Source organism: Perca fluviatilis, chromosome 2 (genome assembly GCF_010015445.1).
Source record: "Perca fluviatilis chromosome 2, GENO_Pfluv_1.0, whole genome shotgun sequence".
NCBI classification, from domain to species: domain Eukaryota; kingdom Metazoa; phylum Chordata; class Actinopteri; order Perciformes; family Percidae; genus Perca; species Perca fluviatilis.
In genome coordinates this window covers 5,974,571-5,995,972 of record NC_053113.1, presented here as the reverse complement: position 1 = coordinate 5,995,972, position 21,402 = coordinate 5,974,571, and the positions used below count along the sequence as shown (strand labels likewise).

The 21,402-nt window shown below is 43.6% G+C and overlaps 1 pseudogene; it reads left to right on the top strand.

Annotated features, from left to right (window-relative positions):
- The first annotated feature begins 5,848 nt into the window (after positions 1-5,848).
- Positions 5,849-20,570, top strand: LOC120545083 (annotated as a pseudogene).
- Positions 20,571-21,402: the final 832 nt, after the last annotated feature.

Sequence of the window (21,402 nt, the reverse complement as noted above, 5' to 3'; positions counted from 1 at the left end):
GCTACTAGCTAAACTAGCAAGCTACACGATGCCCTCCCTCAGCTGTTCACCTGGCTGTGACTCGTGCCTCCTGTTCAGCCAGAAGATAGTGGAACTCTCCACCAGATCAAGGCAAGTGAACAGTTCCTCGACTCCATTATCATTGGAAGTTCCCCTCACACACACACTGACGGATGTCTTGATTCCACTGTGCCCTGCACTACTCTCACCCCACCACGCACTAATACAACATCTGACCCTGTTGTCTCTCCTCGGCTTCTGCCGAGGACCCAGCCAGCTCTGCTGACCAGCTCCACTCCACACCAGCCTGAGCCATGGCGTGTAAGCAAGCACCAGAGCAGGCGGTCAGGACAACGCTCAGCCCCAGCCCAACCCCTACAACTAGAAAATCGCTACAGCATTCTGATGAAGGACGAGGAGTTCCCTTCTCTGCCACGTCCCCACGCCGCTCATCCTGGTCCATCCACACAGTCGACGCGCCCATTGAGGGCGGACTCTCCCCCCTCGGACTCATCAACCTCCACGCTGGTCATCGGAAGCTCCATGGTAAGGGACCTCCACATTCCCCCTTTACCTAGCGGTCCCTCCAAGGTCTACTGCTTCCCCGGTGCCAAGGTCCGTGACATCCAGCACAAACTTCCCGGCATCCTCGCCCGCCACGCCAAGGTCGACAACATCATCGTGCATGTGGGCACAAACGACATCAGAGAGAGACGGTCGATAGCACTCCAGAAAGACTTCACCACTCTCCTCTCCACCCTGATGGGCACAGGTAAACGGATTGTCATCTCTGGGCCTCTACCTACCTACAGGAAGGGTGCGGAGAGATGGTCCAGACTGTTCTGGCTCCACACCTGGCTGGAACCACTCTGCACTTCCCTGAGCATTCCATATGTCGACAACTTCAACTTGTTCTGGGAGATGCCCAACCTGCTGAAGCGTGATGGTCTCCACCCAAACCGACACGGAGCCAGGATGCTATCTGACAACATAACGACCACACTGAAAGGCAAGTATTGACATTATGTTGAAAATATCACAGATTCATGTCCCCCAGGTATTGATCCTGATAGCGCTATACAAGTGGATGAATCTGAAAATGTTTTCTGCAGGATAACATGTAGTACTAGTATTATTCCAGTAACATGTAGTACTAGTACTATTCCAATTATAATCAACAACAGACCATACAAAGTGGTGAATCCCCTAAGTAATAAGAAGTTGACTGCAAACATAGTCAATTTAGCATCCAGTTCACGTCAGCCACAGCCTGTCCCAAAAGAATATGAGACTGTGTCTGTTCCTCGACTAAGATCAGTTAAATCAAAGGTAACCAAGAGAGGGGCAATACTTAACAACCTAATTGGAATTAAAACTACCACTGCAATGATAGAAAAGGATAGGAAAATTAGATGTGGATTACTAAATATCAGATCTCTGTCTTCTAAAACAGTACTAATAAATGAATCGATATCTGATAATCAAATTGATCTATTCTGTCTTACTGAAACCTGGCTGGGCCATGAAGAATATATTAGTCTAAATGAAGCGGCTCCTCCCAGTCATATTAATACTCAAATTCCTAGAGGCTCAGGCCGAGGAGGGGGAGTTGCAGCCATATTTGATTCAAGCCTGTTAATTAACCCTAAACCCAAACTAAATTATAACTCTTTTGAAAGCCTTGTTCTTAATCTTCAACATCCAACACGGAAATCAGTACAGCCAATTATATTTGTTGTTGTCTACCGAGCTCCAGGTCCGTATTCTGAATTTTTATCGGAATTTTCAGAGTTTCTATCATGTGTAGTACTTAAATCAGACAAAGTACTTATTGTAGGTGATTTTAATATCCATGTGGACGTTGCCAGCAATAGCCTTACTACTGCTTTCAACTCACTACTAGATTCTATTGGCTTCAGTCAGAGTGTGCATGAGGCCACGCACTGTTTTAACCACACCCTTGACCTCGTGCTGGCATATGGTATCAAAATTGAAGATGTATTAGTATTCCCGCAAAATCCTTTATTATCAGACCACTTCTTAATTACTTTCGAATTCTTAATACCCGATTATACGAAATTAGATAAAAGCTTCTATACTAGATGCCTATCTGACAGTGCTATTGCTAAATTTAAGGAAGATATTCCAACAGCACTAAACTCATTACCTTGTTTTAATACAACAGAGGACCTTTATGTAAACTTTAGTCCCTCTCAAATCGACAATTGTGTAGATGGTGTTACGGCCTGCCTACGGAATACTTTAGACTCTGTTGCTCCACTCAAAAAGAAGAAGATGAAGCAAAGGAAACTAGCACCTTGGTATAACTCCCAAACTCGTAAATTAAAGCAAAACTTGCGAAAACTTGAAAGTAAATGGCGCTCCACCAAAATGGAAGAGTCTCGTTTGGACTGGCAAGACAGTCTGAAAACCTATAGGACGGCCCTAAGACATGCAAGATCAGACTATTACTCATCATTAATAGAAGAAAACAAGAACAACCCAAGGTTTCTTTTCAGCACTGTCGCCAGGCTGACAGATAGTCACAGCTCTACTGAGCCATCTATTCCTCTAGCTCTGAGTAGTGATGACTTCATGAGCTTCTTTAATGATAAAATTATAACAATTAGAGATAAAATTCATCACCTTTTGCCCTCAACTTCTAATGGTTCACCTTTCAACGCAGGACTGCTAGAAAGAACGACTAGACCTGACATATACTTAGACTGTTTTTATCCTATAGACCTTCAACAACTAATGGTAAAGGTATCTTCAGCAAAGCCATCTACCTGTCTCTTAGACCCCATCCCAACGAGATTACTCAAAGAAGCATTACCCGTGGTTAACACCTCTCTACTAGATATGATCAATATGTCTCTATTAACAGGTCATGTACCGCAGTCATTTAAAGTAGCTGTGATAAAACCTCTTCTAAAAAAAAACACTGTCGATCCTGAGGTCTTAGCAAACTATAGACCTATATCTAACCTTGCCTTTCTCTCTAAGATCCTTGAGAAAGTAGTTGCTAATCAGTTATGTGATTTCCTCCATAGCAACAGTTTATTTGAAGACTTTCAATCAGGATTTAGAAAGCATCATAGCACAGAGACGGCACTGGTGAAAATTACTAACGACGTTCTAACTGCTGCAGACAAAGGACTTGTCTCCATACTTGTTTTATTAGATCTTAGTGCTGCTTTTGACACTATTGATCATACAATCCTGTTACAGAGATTAGAACACTTAGTCGGAATTAAAGGAATTGCACTAAGCTGGTTTAAGTCTTATTTCTCTGATCGATCTCAATTTGTTAATGTTAATGATAAATCCTCTAAGTACGCGAAAGTTAAACATGGCGTTCCACAAGGCTCAGTGCTTGGACCAATTCTATTCTCCTTATATATGCTTCCTCTTGGTAATATCATTCAAACACTCAATTAACTATCACTGCTATGCGGACGACACCCAATTATACTTGTCAATCAAACCAGACGAAACAAGTCAGTTAGCTAAACTTCAAGCATGTATTAAAGATATAAAATCCTGGATGACCTATAATTTTCTGATGTTAAACTGTAACAAAACTGAAGTTATTGTGCTGGGCCCTAAACACCTCCGAACTTCATTATCTAAAGATATAGCTACTCTGGATGGTGTTGTCCTGGCCTCCAGCACTACTGTCAGAAAGAGTTATTTTTGATCAGGATATATCCTTTAACGCCCATCTAAAACCATCATCAAGAACAGCCTTTTTTCATCTTCGTAACATTGCCAAAATTAGGAATATCCTGTCTCAAAACGATGCTGAAAAACTAGTCCATGCATTCGTTACTTCCAGGCTGGACTATTGTAATTCCCTACTGTCAGGTTGCTCAAATAAGTCCCTTAAGACTTTCCAGCTGATCCAGAATGCTGCAGCACGTGTTCTGACGAGAACTAAGAAAAGAGATCATATTTCTCCTGTTTTAGCTTCTCTGCATTGGCTTCCTGTAAAATACAGGATTGACTTTAAAGTCCTTCTCCTGACCTACAAAGCCCTAAATGGTCAAGCACCATCATATCTAGAAGAGCTATTAGTACCTTATTGTCCCACTAGAGCACTGCGCTCCCAGAATGCAGAGTTACTTGTGGTTCCTAGAGTCTCCAAAAGTAGAATGGGAGCAAGAGCCTTCAGCTACCAGGCTCCTTTCCTGTGGAACCAGCTCCCAGTCTGGGTTAGGGGGGCAGACACCATCACCTCATTTAAGAATAAACTGAAAACTCTCCTCTTTGATAAAGCTTATAGTTAAGAAGTGAGGAGTTGCAGCGTTCGCCTAACCCGGCCCACCTGCTTCTCTTCATAGTCATCAGATTTATTGATCATATAATCAATAATATAGTGAGAGTAGAGGGAGGCAGGCCAGTACAGCCTCTCATCAATGTTTTCATTCGTTTCCTCTTGTATGCATCCTGTCCCAGAACTGCTTGTTACTAACCTAGCTCTGGGGAGTTTACTCCCCGGAGTCCTTATGTTTCTTCTTCGCAGAGCTATGCGCTCGATTTCCCTCAACGCACGTCCTGCTTGCGTCCGCCGCATCCACCCATGCTCTGCAGCGCCACGTTACATCCCACAGCGTCCTGCTGTGACATGAACTATGACGACTACCTTCAAAGTCACTGGTCCACTATCTTTAATGCGACTATTATCGCCATCACACCCCCAACCGGCCCCGTCAGACACCGCCTACCAAGAGTCTGGGTCTGCCGAGGTTTCTTCCTAAATGGGAGTTTTTCCTTGCCACTGTCGCAATAGCCACTGCTAATGCTTGCTCTTGAGGGAATTACTGTAATTGTTGGGGCTTTGTAAATTATAGAGTGTGGTCTAGACCTACTCTATCTGTAAAGTGTCTCGAGATAACTCTGTTATGATTTGATAGTATAAATAAAATTGAATTTAATTGAATTGAAACGTGTCACTGAAACGTATATTTTTCAACCCCACCCTCGTCCTTTTCTTAAACCTAACTCTCCCGTTGTTGGAAGCGATGCTTTCATATCTCTAGTGGTATGCCGAGGAACTCCAGGCATGTGTCTGGACCAATAGTTTTTTGTTCCAACAGGGTGACTCAGAGTTTGAACAAAGCTGAACCTGAGCTGTCGTGTGGGGTATCTATGAGAAGGGAATCATCTAGTAGATGAAGAATGGAAGGAATCCTGACTCTGTTTAACTGGATCCAGCAAAATGCCTCGGAAACTAAATTGAATAAGCTTGGGTTACTTCTGCACCCGAAAGTCAAGTGCGCCGCAAAGTATTATTTCCTCTCCCACCTGACGCCGAAGAAATGCCACTGAGTGGAAGGTGAATGGGAACTATTTTGAAAGTGTTGGTAATGTCTGTTTTGGAAAGCCAGGAGCTTTGACCTGCTAGCCTGATTAATTTAGTGACGTTGTTGACGGTGGCATAATGCAAAGAGATGAGCTCTGTTGTAATGAGGCTGTTAACGCTAGAAGAGAGGCCTGGAGCGAGGAGCAGGCAGATTGAAAATGTATCTTTTCTTCCCTGAATATTTCCATGGGGCTACACCTAGAGTGCTTCTGCGAAAGACGAATAATGGAGGGGACTGAAATGGGCCGATAACATTCACATTAGTCATCTCTTTTGCTGGCACCTGGGAGACCATTACTGACTCTTTAAATGCCAACAAAATTTTTTGGTATGTAAGTAACTGTACAGAGAGTGAGTACACCAACCCGAAAACTTTGGGAAAGACCAGTAAGAAGATGATTTAAAAATACAGAATCAGGATGAGAAGATAATTATGCTGCTAGACAATTAACGTTTATTGGAGTGGATGTATAATTGTTCAAAATGTCTTTGAACCTTGTTGATTCTTCCGCCGTGAAGGAACCCGGGGTGGAATACGCCAGGGGCAGACTGGCCGAGGGTGAGCATCGTGGCAACTGCTGCAGATGTGAATAAAGTGACGGTTGAGGAATGTATGTACGCTCACGTTGAAATTGTTGCAGCAGCTCTACTCCAGCCCGGTCTCACGGCAGTTCGTTATATAGGTACGTTGTTTTAATCTATTAAGTCGTGGACAGGTTACGTAAATGCCTTTTTTTTCGTGTGGCGATTACGAAGCAATGCATTTTAGGGAAGCATATTTCGTGATCCCAGAACGCTGACGGTAGCGAGTAGTATTGATAAGGTGAAAGTCCGCGTAGGGAGGTTGATCGGGGTGGTGGATGGGACAGTAAACACAGGACTTTCACCCGGGAGACCGGGGATCGCGTCCTACGTGTTGCAGTTCCTTTGTCGGCGTGTCCCGCGTGTGACGGTTCCTTTCCCCGTTCTTCTTTTTCCTAACCACAACTGTCCCGTTATTGTGGCGTTTCATTTCCCCATTGTGGCGTTTCATTTCCACGTTGTTGTGTTCCCCTGCACCCGTGGATCGTGTCCTGCCAGTGGCAGCCCACGAGTGGCGGCCCGTCCCATTGTTGTGGCCGCCGTGTGGCGCCTCATTTCCCTGTTGTTGTGTGCCCCTGCGCCCGTGGATTGCGTCCTGCAAGTGGCGGCCCGCAAGTGGCGGCCTGTCCCGTTGTTGGGGCCGCCGTGTGGCGCCTCATTTCCCCGCTGTTGCGGCCCCCAGAGCAGGTTCGAAAAGCGTGACCTGTACACGTTCAAAAGTCGTTGCATATACACAAAAGAAACGTCAAAATCGTAACATGTACACGAATTTATGAATCAAAATAACGTGACTATTACACGACCTGCTGTGAGACTGGGTTGTCTACTCAGAGTTCCTCACAGATGACTGAGCTTCTCACCCTATCTCTATCTTCGGGCGTGACCCAGCCTTCATGACCGTAGGTGAGGGTAGGAACGAAAATTGACCAGTAGATCAAGCTTTGCCTTCTGGATCAGCTCTCTTTTTGTCACAAAGGTGTGATACATTGAATGTAATACCGCCCCCGCTCCGCCACTTCTCCGACCAATCTCCCGCTCCATTGTCCCCTCACTTGCGAACTCCTTCACTTGGGGTAAGGACCCATTCCCTACCTGGAGTAGGCACTCCAGTGCTGAAGGTCACAGGCCGATGATGCCATCAGGACCACATGAGATCCCCAGCCCACCAAACTGCAACCCCTCCCCACCCTGACTACGCCTAGATATCCTGTCCATATATATTCTAAACAGGATAAGTGACAAAGCGCAGCCCTGGCGGAGGCCAACCCTCACCTGAAACGAGTCTGACTTACTACTATTACTACCCTCACTTTTGTCATACAGAGATCCTGAGAAGGGACCCCCTCACCCCATACTCCCGCAGCACCACCCACAGTATCTCCCAGGCTCCCTCCAGGATCCTTGCGAGAGTGAAGAGCTGGTCCATTGTTTCACAACCAGGACGGAATCCGCATTTTTCCTCTTCAACCCAAGGTTCGACTATCGGCCGAGCCCTCTTTTCCAGCACCTTCAAGTCGACTTTACCAGGGAGGCTGAGAAGTGTGATACCCCTGTAATTGGCACACACCCTTTGGTACCCCTTTTTTAACAGGGGAACCACCATCCCGGTCTGCCATTCCTTAGGCACTGTCCCAAACTTCCACGCAATGCTGAAGAGGCGTGCCATCAAAGACAGTCCCTCCACACCAAGAGCTTTCAGCATTTCTGGCTTTGCCAGTGTGGAGTTGTTTGACTACCTCAGTGACTTCCATCAGGGAAATTGACGACAGTCCCCCATCATCCTCCAGCTCTGACGCTAACATAAAAGGCGTATTAGCTGGATTTAGGAGTTCCTCAAAGTGCTCCTTCCACCTCCCTATTACCTCCTCATTTGAGGTCAACAGCGTCCCATCCTTACTGTACACAGCTTGGATGGTTCCCCGCTTTCCCCTCCTGAGTTGGTGAACGGTTTTCCAGAAGCACCTTGGTGCCGACCAAAAGTCCTCCATTTCTTCTCCGAACCTCTCCCACACCTGCTGCTATGCCTCTTTCAAGGCTGAGGCGGCAGCCCTTTGGTACCCTGCAACTGCCTTCAGAGTCCTTTGGGGTAACCTAGGAGTAATAATCATATCCCGGAAAGACTCCTTCAGTTGGACGGCTTCCCTGACCATCGGTGTCCACCAAGGTGTGTTACTGCCCCTTGAGGCACCTGAGACCCTGAGACAACAGCTTCCCACCGCAGCTTCAGCAATGTAAACTTTGAACATTGTCCACTCGGGTTAAATGCCCCCAGCCTCCACAGGGATGCACGAAAAGCTCCACCCGAGGTGTGAGTTGAAAGTCGGTCGGACAGGGGCCTCTTCCAAACGTTCCCAATTTACCCGTACTACCCTTTTGGGCTTACCAAGTCTGTCCAGAGTCTTCCCCCACCCCCTGACCCAACTCATCATCAGATGGTGATCGGTTGACAGCTCCGCCCCTCTCTTCACCTGAGTGTCCAAAACATACGGCCTCAGATCAGATGAAACAATTATAAAATCGATCATTGACCTTCGGCCTAGGGTGCTCTGGTACCAAGTACACTTATGAGCATTCCAATGTTTGAACATGGTGTTCGTTATAGACAATCCATGACTAGCACAGAAGTCCAACAATGAACAACCACTTGCGTTTAGATCAGGGATGCCATTCCTCCCAATCATGCCTCTCCATTACATGTATCTCCATCATCGCCCACGTGCGTGTTGAAGTCCCCCAGCAGAACTATGGAGTTCTGCTGCCCCCACTAGAGCCCCATGCAGGACTTCATTCAAGGTCTCCAAGAAGACTGAATACACCAAGCCTTTGTTTGGTGCATATGCACAAACATACAAAGTTTCTCCCCCCCCCACAACCTGCAGGCATAGGGAGACGACCCTCTCGTCCACCGGGGTGAGCTCCAACGTAGCTGTGCTCAGCCGGCGGCTTGTGAGTATCCCCACACCCGCCTGGCGCCTCACACCCTGGGCAACTCTGGAGAAGAAAATAGTGCAACCCTTTTCCAGGAGTATGGTTCCAGAACCGAGACTATGAGTAGAGGTAAACCCCACCAGATTTCATTTGTATCGCTCCATCTCCCGCACAAGTTCCGACTTCTTTCCCCACAGAGAGGTGACATTCCACGTCCCCAGAGCCAGCATCTGCCACCCGGGTCTGGTCCATCAAGGCCCCTGACCTTCACTGCCACCCATGTGGCAGCACACCCTACACCAGTGGTTCCTTGAACAGGTGGTGGGCCCATGAGATGGAGAAGGAGGTGCCACGTTGATTATTCGGGCTCCGTGGCAAACCCACACACCAGGCGCTCACTGACGAGCCCTCCATCTGGGCCTGGCTCCAGATGGGGGCCCCAGGCTTCCTCCAGGCAGGGTAACTCTACCTCTTCCTCATTGAATCATAGGGTTTTTGAACCATTCTTTGTCTAGCCCCTCACCTGAGACCACTTTGCCATGGGAGACCCTACCAGGAGCACAAAGCTCCAAACAACACAGCCCTCAGGTTCATAGGGACACACAAACCTCTCCACCACAACAAATTGATGGTTCCCGGAGAAGATAAATTCTTGGCTGAGAAAGCTAAAGTTTAAGTATTTTAGATCATGTGCCTTGTTTCATATGAGTGACACTAAGACTGTCAAAATTAACGCGATGATAACGGATTAATGCTAATTCCTTTCAACGCCACTCATTTTCTTTGATGTGCGATTAACGCATGCAAGTTCTGTGGTTTGGGCTTTGGGCCACGCCGCAGTTTGTGAAATCAGGAATCGATGCAGCAGTAATGTGGATGGTTAGCAGAAACAGAGCTCCTTGAGCAGGAATGGATAAAGAAAAGGCTCTTCTGAATGGTGAGGTGAGTTGCAAAGTCCTTCTAGATGGTTCTCTCCACAAGACTTAAGTTATTTGCATGTACTGTCGATGTGAACTGAGTTACCACCGGAGTATGTCCAGTCTCACAGGGGCGTCGGACTGGGGGTTGAAATGGGACTGAGAACCCAGGGCCCTCATGTGAGAAAATCCAGAAATGCTGAAAGCTCTGGGTGTGGAGGGACTGTCTTTGATGGCACGCCTCTTCAGCATTGCGTGGAAGTTTGGGACAGTCCCTAAGGAATGGCAGACCGGGATGGTGGTTCCCCTGTTAAAAAAGGGGTACCAAAGGGTGTGTGCCAATTACAGGGGTATCACACTTCTCAGCCTCCCTGGTAAAGTCTACTTCAAGGTGCTGGAAAGGATGGTTCGGCCGATAGTCGAACCTCGGGTTGAAGAGGAAAAATGCGGATTCCGTCCTGGTTGTGAAACAATGGACCAGCTCTTCACTCTCGCAAGGATTCTGGAGGGAGCTTGAATTCTAATTAGATCCATTAGCACTTCCGCGGGGGCTCTCCACATACGTCATGGTTCGTTTCCGACAATGTGTGGCACAGACGAATGTGAAATTGTCGATAACTGCTGAAAATTAGGGGGATTTCCGGGCGTTTACAGGCATTTACCGGGACGGAAATCCCACTTTTCATGCAGTGTTATCTTTGGTAAAACGTAAACTGATGTTTGAAATTATCTTGCTGGTTGGTGAACCCGTGAATAATTTTTTGGATTTTACCTTTGTGGAAAAGCCTGATTAAAAGTAATTGTTGAAATAAATTATTTTGTGTATCTTTTTGACGTAACATTGGTCATTGCTAATGACATACACAGTAATTAATCTAGCATACTTTCATTAAATAAATCAATTCAAGCTAAAATTGAAGAGTGTACAATTAGGCTATACTGAGTCTGATCTATTTTAAGAGATTTTCTTAAAATTAAGTTAATACCTTTTAGAAAAATGTCAGCAACTCCAACAAATGGGTATTACCATGTTAAAACAATAAGCATGGCAATCTTGGTGGATGTCATACGTGTGTTATATTGCAGAGGATAACAGATAGCATTATATCTGTCATAAGACAGAATGGATAAATTATGAAATTGTATAGTTTCATATACATTCAAACAATAAATCTGTATAAAACAAAAGAGAGCAGAAACAGTGTGAATGTCAGAGAGGATCTGAACCAGAAGGAATTGAAACAACCCTGTACTACCATACAGTTCATTTACAAACAGGCTGCACAGAAAAAGGTACATAGGTTAATGTAAGCTTCTGTTCATACAGATAACCACAATCAGCAAACGATTGGCACAAACTATGAAAACATACAAAGACAACCTGAGCAAGAAATATAAATATTTAAACAATTCAGTGTTAAAGTAAGCAGCAAGTGTGAACTATGAAACAAATGAAGAGTTTATCATGATTCTCCTTTTGGTTCACAATCATGTATCACAACATGAGTATTATAATGTCACTGTATTATAAAACACAGTTTTAAATATTAACATTTATGACAGAGTGCACCTAAAGCATCAACACAAACAGTATTCTTATAGTCAACAAATGAGTGAGGAATCATGTGTGACAAACATCTTACAACTTACTACTCTTATTTAAAGTCAACACAATGGTTAGGAGAGAAACTACAAACAGTTTGTGACATTGTGTGAATGATACTGTGAGTTCATCTGTACTGAACTGTAACTCTGCTTCTGCTTCTTCTAAATGTTGAGAGTCAGTGGACCCCACAGCAGTAGATTGACGTCATCTTCAAAGAAACTAGCTACTGACTGTCTAGCTGATGCTCAGAAAATAGTTTTAATTTGTTGAAATTTGAAAACAATTTCATTTAAAAGTGATCTAAAGAAATAGTGAAAGATTTGAAGTGGAGGTGTTATGTTTATTTCAAGTTTATGAATCATATACTCAACATATAACATCGTTCAGTGTAATGCTTTGTTGTCCCCTCCTGTTCTGTAAAATACTGATGCTTGCTAAATCAACTTTTAGAGTCTGTATGGAACACACTGGGCAGAGCAGCAGCTTGACCGCTGCGCTGTGAGATGACGTAGCATTAAGAGCAGTTGTAGTGGGAATTGTCCGAAAAGGCCCTATGGCCGGACTAATCTGACCCCTGTTATTTAATTCCCGCGCCTTCTTTTATTGGACTTACGTTCACCATACACAGGGATCAATCAGAGACAATGAGTTCAGTCAGCCAAGTTTACTGAGTCCAGCATTTCAATCAGGAGAGACTTTGTTTGCAGATATGCAAAATATTTATTGTACAACTGTAATATAAAATGTACAAAGTCTTTTGGAGATTAGACTCCATCAAATTAGTAATATTTTTAAAGGGTTAGAGAACAGGAACACAACCCTCCGGTGGAGTCTAGACATTGGTGGCGGCGGAGAAAGAGACCAGAGACCGGACCGAAGAGGCAACGGAGCGGTTAGCCGGGAGAAACACGAAGACCAGAGGCGGCAGGGGAGGAGGTGGGTCGAGCGCTTTGCCTGAAACCACAGCTGACAGCACAAGGAGAGAACAGATTTAAAGCAGAGTTGTAAGGCTGTGATTGGCCCTTGAATTTCGTGGCCAAGTCTGATTGGTTTAACTGAAAGCATCACTTCTAAACAGCTGATTTGATTTAAGAATGAGTAGTGATTGGGTTAATGACGTCTTCCTGAAAGAATTTGCACTGAGCTTCATAAGAGTTACAACACAGCTGTGGGTTCACAAAACAGAGACCAAGTTTCCCTAGCAACAGACATAAAGTCGAGGCCCGGTCCACCAAGATCACGTCTGAAGTGAGCCCCGATCTATTCTCTCCCTTAAGCTTTTATCCTCCCCTCACAGGAGGATGTCTTCTTGTTTCTAGGAAATATAAGGCCTAAACTAACTTCCTCAATGACTACACACAGCTCTTTTGACATGAGCAGAAACAATTTTAACTATCAATATTCTACACGGTTTACGCTAATAACTTTAACCTGTCATTGCTGATTTTCATCTTGTCGGTCTGGTACACAATGCACTTTTATGCCATATAAGGCCTAAACCAAATCCCTCTTCCTCAATGACTACACGCAGCTCTTTTGCCATGAGCAGAAACAATTTTAACTAACAATATTCTACACGGTGTGCTCGCATTGAATTATATAGTGTATTCGACACAGTTACAACAAAAAAAGGGACACAGTCGATGAAGTGATCCATACTGGTGCTAACGTAGCCATGCTAACACATGCAATCTGCTAACGTTACCAAAGGGCCAATCAACCTGGCGAGCCATGGCTGTTTAGAACCACGGTGATGGACATACGACAAAAAAAGCGTTTTTAAGTTTGACTTACTCATAATGGAAACATGAAATTTTACTTTGGCAAAGCAACCCTGTAGCCTAAATTGTTGAATTGGGATACAGCTCACGTTCTCTACAGTTCCAATGTATGGTATGTTACGTTATGGAATATTCTATGCTAACGTTACCCTCGCCGGGGTCAGCCCTATGTTCCCACATCCCAGCGGTCCCACAGCCCTATGTTCCCACATTTCTAAGAATTGTTTTTCTCTGAAAATGTGTCCCTATGTTCCCACAGCCCTATTTTCCTACAGCCCTATTTTCCCTCATTTTTAAGATTTAAGTCAGTCTGGCACAGAGCTCTGCAATTTAGCTGTCTTTAGCGGTTGTTTCAGTGACGTTAAGCTGAGAAAGAGTGGCTGTCAGTCAGGCACAAAGCTCCGCAACGTTTCTGTCTTTTTGACGGCTGTTGTAGCTACATTTAGCTGATATAAGGTGACTCTCAGTCGGGTCCTTAGCTCCGCGAGAGCTCAGTACCCTGTAAGAAAAGAAGAACAAGAATGTCCATGTTGGTTTTGATTTTGATTTATATTTTTTCTGTTATACAGGGGTGTAGTGGTACTAGTTTAAGTACCGAAGCGCACTGAAGACGGTAAGAAGACCGGAAGGAGCGAGCGTTTACCGATCATGAAATCATCAATAAACTGCGCATTTTGTTATTGTATATGACAAGCTCTGTCACAGAGGATTTCAGCCCATGCCCGTAGAGTAGCCCATAATAAGGTGACCAGATTATTTAAAAGGAAAACCGGGGACAATTTGAGTTTAGCGCCGAACATCATTAAAATAGGCCTATCTGACCATTGAAGAAAACATGGAGTCAATTCCAGTTTAATGTAATTTGGCGTTGTAACTGTTGTTATGCTGCAACAAACTGTGGAGACATACAGTGTGGCAAAAAAGTATTTAGTCAGCCACCAATTGTGCAAGTTCTCCAACTTAAAAAGATGAGAGAGGCCTGTAATTTTCATCATAGGTACACTTCAAATATGAGAGATAAAATGAGAAAAAAAAAATCCAGAAAATCACATTGTAGGATTTTTAATGAATAAATTGGCAAATTCCTCGGTAAAATAAGTATTTGGTCACCTACAAACAAGCAAGATTTCTGGCTCTCACAGACCTGTAACTTCTTCTTTAAGATGCTCCTCTGTCCTCAACTCGTTACCTGTATTAATGGCACCTGTTTGAACTTGTTATCAGTATAAAAGACATCTGTCCACAACCTCAAACAGTCACACTCCAAACTCCACTATGGCCAAGACCAAAGAGCTGTCAAAGGACACCAGAAACAAAATTGTAGACCTGCACCCGGCTGGGAAGACTGAATCTGCAATAGGTAAGCAGCTTGGTGTGAAGAAATCAACTGTGCGAGCAATTATTAGAAAACTGAAGACATACAAAACCACTGATAATCTCCCTTGATCTGGGGCTCCACGCAAGATCTCACCCCGTGGGTTCAAAATGATCACAAGAACGTGAACAAAAAACCCCAAAACCACACCACGCCACAGAAGGGAAAAGGCGGAAAGAGCTGGGACCAAAGTAACAAAGGCTACCATCAGTAACACACTACGCCGCCAGGGACTCAAATCCTGCAGTGCCAGACGTGTCCCCCTGCTTAAGCCAGTACATGTCCAGGCCCGTCTGAAGTTTGCTAGAGAGCATTTGGATGATCCAGAAGAGGATTGGAAGAATGTCAGATGAAACCAAAATAGAACTTTTTGGTAAAAACTCAACTCGTCGTGTTTGGAGGAGAAAGAATGCTGCGTTGCATCCAAAGCACACCATACCTACTGTGAAGCATGGGGGTGGAAACATCATGCTTTGCGGCTGTTTTTCTGCAAAGGGACCAGGACGACTGATCCGTGTAAAGGAAAGAATGTATGGGGCCATGTATCATGAGATTTTGAGTGAAAACCTCCTGCCATCAGCAAGGGCATTGAAGATGAAACGTGGCTGCGTCTTTCAGCATGACAATGATCCCAAACACACTGACCGGGCAACGAAGGAGTGGCTTCGTAAGAAGCGTTTCAAGGTCCTGGAGTGGCCTAGCCAGTCTCCAGATCTCAACCCCATAGAAAATCTTTGGAGGGAGTTGAAAGTCCGTGTTGCCCAGTGACAGCCCCAAAACATCACTGCGCTAGATGAGATCTGCATGGAGGAATGGGCCAAAATACCAGCAACAGTGTGTGAAAACCTTGTGAAGACTTATAGAAAACGTTTGACCTCTGTCATTGCCAACAAAGGGTATATAACAAAGTATTGAGATGAACTTTTGTTATTGACCAAATACTTATTTTACACCATAATTTGCAAATAAATTCATTACAAATTTTGTCTCATAGTTGAAGTGTACCTATGATGAAAATTACAGGCCTCTCTCATCTTTTTAAGTAGGAAAACTTGCACAATTGGTGGCTGACTAAATACTTTTTTGCCCCACTGTACTGGTAAAACTGGGTACTAGCCTTACTATTAATGATTAAACCTTAGGCAGAAGCCTAAAAACTTACACTGCATAAAAAAGTGGTTAAACTATATGTAGCCCTAATATTGGATAAAGTACTAAAGAAAATGGAAAGACAAAGGTTTAGTAAAAAGCTGCTCTAAAGTAAACTTATCCAAAATAGCAATGCTATGTGTTATTAACGCACATTTAAAACGGGGACGTCTGGTCACCATGGACCTATAAGCTGGTTACATAAGGCAACCCCCCCTGGTCAAAATAAGTTCCTACGCGGCTGGGCTCGAAGGTTTTGTTTACATACATTAATCAACTAAAAAGATCTGACCATAATTACACATGTTCATTCCATAAACTTTTGTTGCTGTATTCAGGAGGCAGACACCGTCACCACATTTAAGAGTAAACTTTAAACTCTCCTCTTTGATAAAGCTTATAGTTAAAGAGTGAGGACCTTCTATTCTCTGCTTCTCTTCATAGTCGTCAGATTCATCTACCAACCCTTATAGAACTGGCTCAGGTTGGCCTTGCACCAACTCTTAATTATGCTGTTATAGTTCTAGACTGCCGGGGGACTTCCTTTGACACACTGAGCTCCTCTGTCCTCTCTCTTTCCATCTGTGTGCATCCATGTCCCAGAAATGCTTGTTACTAACCTAGCTTTGGGGAGCTTATTCCCCAGAGTCCTTATATTTTATTTGCCCAGCAGTTTTCCTTGGGTTAGGGTGGCACCTAAATCATGGTTGCAGCTGTCGCCGTGGTCCTGCTCCGCGCCCTGCTACACCTTGCTACACCCTGCTACGTCCTGCTATGCCCTGTGGTGCCCTGCTACGCCATGAACTACTACAACTACAATTTCTAGTCATAGTTCCATTATCTTTATTGAGACTATTATTGCCACTGTTCATCACACCACCAACTGGCACCATCAGACACCGCCTACCAAGAGCCTGGGTCAGTCTGAGGTTTCTGCCTAAAAGGAGATTTTACTCGCCACTGTTGCACTAAATGCTTGCTCTTGTGGGAATTGTTGGGTCTTTGTAAATTATAGTGTTAGAGTGTTGTCTAGACCTACTCTATCTGTAAAGTGTTTTGAGATAACTCTTGTTATGATTTGATACTATAAATAGAATTTAATTCTTTAAGTTGCAAACCTGGCCATGGTAAGTAATCGTGGGAGCAAATACAAAATAAATATAAAAACATAATTCAGATAGATACTTGCACATATTTAAGGCCAACAAGTACACGGCTAAGGTAAAGATGCGTAACTCCCTCCGCTGAAAATCAATATCTTTCATAAAGATACCCATCAGGTAATGTCAACGGAGCTTGTTGGTCTCTAAATGTTCTAGCTTTTCTGATCGCAACTCTTACTATGCGCGCACCAAGCTACTTCTTCTAAGAATGGTGACGCCATTATTGGTCAATATTACCGGTTGATCTATAATCTTGAACATAGGTCCTGAGCAGATTAGGTGTTCAGCACAAGTTACCATGGCGATTTAACCTGATAACAAGTGGCCACCATCGTGAAACACAAAACCCTGGGTTGAAGTTACCCCAGTAATCCCAAATATTGCTTCGTAGTATAGGCCTCTGGAGAGGCGTGAACGGGAGGAACGGCCTCCCTGATCTAAACCCCAGCAGTCGTTTGTTATTAGACTTATGTGCTAGTTATGGTTTTTCCATAACGAACACCATGCTGTACATAATGCTCATAAGTGTATGTGGTTCCAGAGCACCCTAGGCTCAAGGTTGATGATAGATTTTGTGATCATATTGTCTGATCTAAGGCCACATGTTCTGGACACTCGAGTGAAGAGAGGGGCGGAATTGTCAATTGATCACCATCTGGTGGTGACTTGGTTCGGGTGGTCAGGAAGCCATTGGACTGAAGGAGTCCTCCTGGGATATGTTATCTCAGATGACAACTTTTGTTGTAGCCATTTTAATTTTAAATAACCTTCAAAATGTCCATAACCCTCTGCATTTTGGGTCCAAGCCTGCACAAACACTGGAATTGTGTTCCTGGCCTTAGTGAGTTAGACATCAATGCATGTAATAATAGGTTCTAGGTGGAAAAATACCAAAATTATACTTTGGATAAACAATCATTAAGATCAGCAATTTTGATTATGATTAAATTGTTGAATTTTCATTTGTTGCAACAAAACAACACAGCTTTATATATATATCAGTTTTCCTGCTGTCTAAATATCGGCATCAGCCATTGAAAAACCAATAACGGTTGATTACTAACAGTTGTTGACAGCTTGTGAGCTAATTTCTTGGTTTACTACTATTATTAATTAATACATACATTGTTAAAATATGAATGTGTGACGTGTTCATCAGTAGGGGCGAGGCCTCAGCTTTGTCGCTGTGTACCTGTTGTGTGCAGGTTTTAGGCGTATAAGAGCTGCTGCTGGCTGACTCTGTTCTCCAGCAGCTCGGCAGATTTTCAGCTGCTCGTGTCGAAACAAATCAACAGTTTGTCTCTGGTGTTGATGTGTCTGATCGCTTACTGTTTCTTAACTTGTCCTTTTGATGGGGTTACATTTATTCAGGTGTCCAAAGTGAAAGACGACTCCAATCTGCAATAGGTAATATCTTTAATCTCCTTTTGACTTCACAACATCACTGTGACTCAGTTTTTATGCTTCTGATTGGTTCACAGAGTGAAATGTTGAAGCACATTTGATGTCTTTCCTTGTGGTTTGTTCAGCTGAACTGTTTAATTGTTTAATTTAATGAAAACTGTGTCCAAGTGTTTAGTCTGTTTCTCTAAAGCTTTGATCAAACTGATGACTCATGTTTCCTGATCAGTAGTTTTTCATGTTAACCCCACTGATGTTTTAAATAGTCTGTTTTCTTTACAGACTTGAAGAGACTCCGATTAAATGAACTATTGAATATGTTAAAATAGTTTCCTTCCTTTGTTTAAATGAGCAGAAACACAAAGAAATCTGTTTTGTTCTGCTGAGCTGATTCTTGTTTGATGAGTTTTCATCTGTTGATTTGATGCTTTTCTGTTTCTCACTCATACATCCAGCTGAAAGTTGTTATACTAAGAAATGTGCAGATTGAGTCACTTTAAGGTTTGAAATGAACTGGAACTGATCCTCATAAGAGTCTGAATTCATTTATATCTGAGTTTATCTGATGAAGAAAAAGCTCAAAGATCGTGTTTTGTTTTGTGTTTGTTAGCTTTTTAATAATTTTTAAAAAAAAAAAAAAAAAAAAAAAAATTTTTTGTCTACTAAATGTCTGTTTTTCATTTTGAACCCCACTGATGTTTTAAACAGTCTGTTTTCTTTACAGATGTGGAGAGACTCAGATTTGATGAACTATTGAACATGTTACAATAGTTTCCTTTGTTTAAATGAGCAGAAATCTTCTGTTTAGTTCTGTTGAGCTGATTCTAGTTTGATGAGTTTTCATCTGTTGACTTGCTGCTTTTCTGTTTCTCACTAGAGAAACAACTGAATTTTAAATGAACATTTTTAAACAAACAGCATCAGAAAGAATTAATAACTCAGATTACATTGTTGTCTACTGAACCACTGTGTTGCAGTGCTGATGTTCTACTTGTTCAGTCATTTCTGATTGCAGCTCTACACTGTGAGGATTTGCTGCTCTTCTGTTTCATGTCAATACAAACTGAACCTGTTTGTGTCTATGAACTGTTTACAGAATCACTATGAACTAAAGATGGACATTTTTGGTGCTGCTTCAGACATTGTATTCAATTTTGGAACCTAAAGTATGTTAAATTTGAAATTGTACATTTTTAGTAGGGCTGGCTTATATTAATCAATTCTCCAACTAAAGTCCATCTTTGTTTAAGTGATCTGATATCTATTACTAACATGTTGGAATAGATCTTTTAATGAGATTTCACTAAAAACCTTTCACCATGGAAATACAAGTAAATACTTGTGTTGTTCTGTGATCAGCAGTTGTGATGCAGAATAACTCTGAGGTGGTGTTTGTGCTTCAGGGTCTGAACGACTCTCTGACAAACCGTCAGATGTACTTTGCCGTCGCCCTGATGTCCTATCTCTTCACCATCTTTGTCAACCTGATGCTCATTGTCACCGTCTGCCTGGAGAGAACGCTCCATGAACCGATCTACATCTTCCTGTGCAGCCTGTGTTTTAACGGTATCTGCGGAGCGTCGAGTTTCTACCCAAAGCTGCTTCACGGCCTTTTGGCCGACTCTAACGTCATCACGTATGCCGGCTGTTTGACTCAGATATTTGTGGTTTACTGTTATGTTTTCTGTGAGTTCACCAGTCTGACCGTCATGGCGTATGACCGCTACTTGGCCATCTGTAAGCCGCTGCAGTACCCGATGCTGATGCCGGTGCAGAGGGTGGCGCTGCTGCTGCTGCTCACCTGGTGCTTCTCGCTGTTGGAGGCGATTATCGGTATCACACTGACCGCCAGATTGCCGCTGTGTAAGCGCCACATCAACCAGATCTTCTGCACCAACTGGGAGGTGGTGAAGCTGTCTTGCTCTGACACAACTGGCAGCAACATCTACGGCTTCCTGATCCTTTTTTCGCACTCTTCGCAGACTGGACTCATCCTGGTGTCCTACACCCACTTGGTCGGAGCCTCGCTCAGGTTGGCGTCCAACCGCAAGAAGTTCGTACAGACGTGTGTGCCGCACCTGGCCACGCTGCTCATCTTTGCAAGCTCACTGATGTTCGATTCCATCTACTCTCGCTATGGCGGCCGTGGCACGCTACAGGCGCTGCAGAACCTGCTGGCCGCAGAGTTCCTGGTAGTCCCGCCTCTCATTAACCCCATCATCTACGGCATCAACCTGCATCAGATCAGGTCCAGGATCATCCTCAACTTCTCCCACAAACCAGAGATCCAAAAACAACATTAAAGGTGCAGTAGGTAAGACTTATAAAACTAACTTTCTGTCATATTTGCTGAAACTGACCCTATGTTCCAGTAGAACTACATGAAGCAGGTAATAAAAAAAATCTGGCTCCTCTGGCACCACCTACAGCCTGTAGTGCGATTTACAACAATCCACAGCTCCCTGTTCAGATGCACCAATCAGGGCCTGGGGGGGTGTCTAGCTGCGTGTCAATCACTGCTCATGCACATACATTCATTCTCAGGACTAAGAAGGTGTTGATGTTCAAAACCTTAATATTAATGATTAACCCTTGTTATCCTTCCGTCAACCTTGAAAAAAATCACCTTTTTTTATGTTTTTGACGCCTTTTTTTCACAGTTTGTTTATATATATATATATATAATTGATATATTCTAAAGAATGTTTTATGCTTCTTCACAACATGGAGCGACAGTTCAATGTAGTCTAATAACATTTTTCCATTACATGGTACCTGCTCAACTTGCTTCGACTCTACTCGCCTTTTTCGGTTTTTCGTTACGGAAAAAAGTCGCTGGTACCTGCTAACAGGTACTTTTTTTAGTATCACCTCCATCGAGGATCCAAGCGAACTGAGGCGATGCCAAAAGGTGACGTGAAAACCTGCAGACTACTGATTGGTTGGAGAGAATCGTCACGAATCACTGCGTCATCATTGCTAGCGACAGATGGGGGTGTACTGAACAAAGCCGCCATTTTTAAATAGTTAAGCTAGCGGTGTTTTTTATTTGCTGCTTCAAACTTCTTTTGAAACAAAATTTTTCTTCTGGTTGTAGCAACAGCCACATGCCGAGAGTCAAAAACAACACATCTT